Source organism: Lygodium microphyllum, chromosome 29 (genome assembly GCF_053477565.2).
Source record: "Lygodium microphyllum isolate KBCC chromosome 29, Lygodium_microphyllum_v1.1.10, whole genome shotgun sequence".
Classification (NCBI taxonomy): domain Eukaryota; kingdom Viridiplantae; phylum Streptophyta; class Polypodiopsida; order Schizaeales; family Lygodiaceae; genus Lygodium; species Lygodium microphyllum.
The window spans coordinates 70,682,378-70,684,535 of record NC_141163.1 but is presented as its reverse complement, the minus strand read 5'-3'; the positions used below and the strand labels follow the sequence as shown (position 1 = coordinate 70,684,535).

The window sequence follows — 2,158 nt, the reverse complement described above, 5'->3', positions numbered from 1 at the left end:
AGGGAAACGACCAAAAAGTGTAAGGGCAGCCTCAAAAGCTAAGGCAAAGGAAAAAACACACTTTTAAATGTGAGGTGCTCCTAAAACTTTTTGTAAAAGAGTGCCAAGCTCCCTCTTGTGCAAACTATAAAGGTAGATAGGTAGTAGGAAGGAAGCTAGGAAGATAGGAGGATAATGGGAAAAATGGCCTAGGCCAAAAAAGGGGATAAGGAGATGACCTCCCAAAAGGGATTTAGGATTTTGTATATAAAGTGAAAAGTGAATGAGGAGCTCATTCTTTGGTGTGTGGCAAAGTGGACTTATCTTCTTCTCTCCTTCTTGCTTGCTTGTGTGTGCTTGAGAGAGGGAGTGTGAGAGTGTGAGGGAGTGAGTGTATGATGGTGAGGGATCAAGGAGAAGAAGCTCTCCATTATCTCCTCTCTTGTTCTCTTCTCTTCTCTTCTCTTGTCTCACGCACGACTATGGATGATGGAGGTTAAAGGTGGAGGCTTGAGGTTGCTTGAGCTTGCATCACGAATCGTGGAGCTACCAGTGTGCTTGAGGGAGGAGGCAACTCATTTGGGCATCAATGTAAGCTCACTACACCCCAGCAGGATCCAAGGTGTGTTGGCCAGGTGAGAGATAGCCATAGGTGTTCACTTTAAACACTTGAAACAATAAGCAGTCCGTGGGTCTTGGTAGTTGAGCGTGAGCTCGCCTCTACATACTATTCAATTCTTTTGGGCCATGCCTTGTCTACTGTTGGCATACTCTTTAGTATTATAAACATTCTAAGAATGCAATGGTAGCATGTTGAGTGTTGGTAAACACATTGAGTAAGCCAGTTAGAATAAAGAATATGGTAGCTGGCATACCTAATATATTGATTGTGAAGATACTTATAACCAGCATACAATGCAATCATGTGTTATTGACCATGATAAACGTCATAGCCGTGTATACACACAAGAGACATAGAACCCATTTTGTGAGAAAACTCCATATTAAAAATCCTTAGGTTACAACTTAAAAACCAAAGGGCATGCTATTATCTTGCTATTATAGACTACTTTATAGCTTTCTAGGGTCATTGTGTACACATGCCTCACACCTACCTTCTCCTTGGGATGTGCTCCATAGGTATTTTGATATATCATACTAGATGTGAAAGTAGGTGGATGATGGGCTGCTTGTGGTCTAGCTTGAAGGTGTATGCATCCAATTTCTTGTAATACAATCCTTGCACAACATATGAGCTTTTCTCAATTACATTTCTCCATTCGTGAATGTATCCCTTCTCCACCTTCTCCCTTGTTGCAACACACTTGACAAGATAGAAATCCACATCCCCAGCATTGGCTAAAGCATCTACTTTTACTGAAAATGTGTTGCCAACACATAGGGCACTACTGAACAGATCATGATGACCTTCATACATGAAATTATCATAGCCAACGACTTCATTTGCTGGAACTTCATTTATTAGCTTAGAATTGGCCACAACCTCATCACATAATGACATTGGAACATGATAATCCCAAGGTTGCATGATGTAAGCTTTATTAATGCAACAATTCCACTTTGTGTGCATGCATACATCACAAAAGCATGCCAATTTTCATGTTGCAAGCGGGGCAGTTGTATCCTATGGTTGGTGACCATGGAAAGCATGCAAAGAGTGAGATTTCATCATAGTGGCACAATTCCACTTGACCTCCTTATTCAAATCCCCCACTTTGACATCCCAAAACACATTTACACATTCCTTTTCTTTTGAAGGATATGATGTCGATGCTCCTTGTGATGTGTTGACTTGGCAATAATCAATAACATTTGTTGCACACCTCAAAATAACCCCATTAGTTTTTAGCTATTCATGGGTCAAGGTTCTTTTCACAGCTGCTCCTACACCATCGTGCTCTCGCTTGCCATGCCCTGATCCAAACAAGAACAAGCTCATCCCCATCCCTATCAGTTTGCCATATCTTGCAACAAAATAGAAAGGCCTAGCTCCCTTGAACTGCAAGGTTTCATCATCGGACCACACCCAATGTTTTTTAGGAGTGACACCCTATTGTTGCAACCAATCATAGGGTCACATGAAGCAATTTTGCACAAACAATGTATCATGCACCTTTTCATCTAATATGAAGAAGTGGATTGTTTTGACTACCTCCCC

At 41.3% G+C, this 2,158-nt stretch overlaps 1 pseudogene; it reads right to left on the bottom strand.

Moving 5' to 3' along the window:
* Positions 1-1,090: 1,090 nt before the first annotated feature.
* LOC148010768 (uncharacterized) lies at positions 1,091-1,641 on the bottom strand (annotated as a pseudogene).
* Between the last annotated feature and the right edge of the window lie 517 nt (positions 1,642-2,158).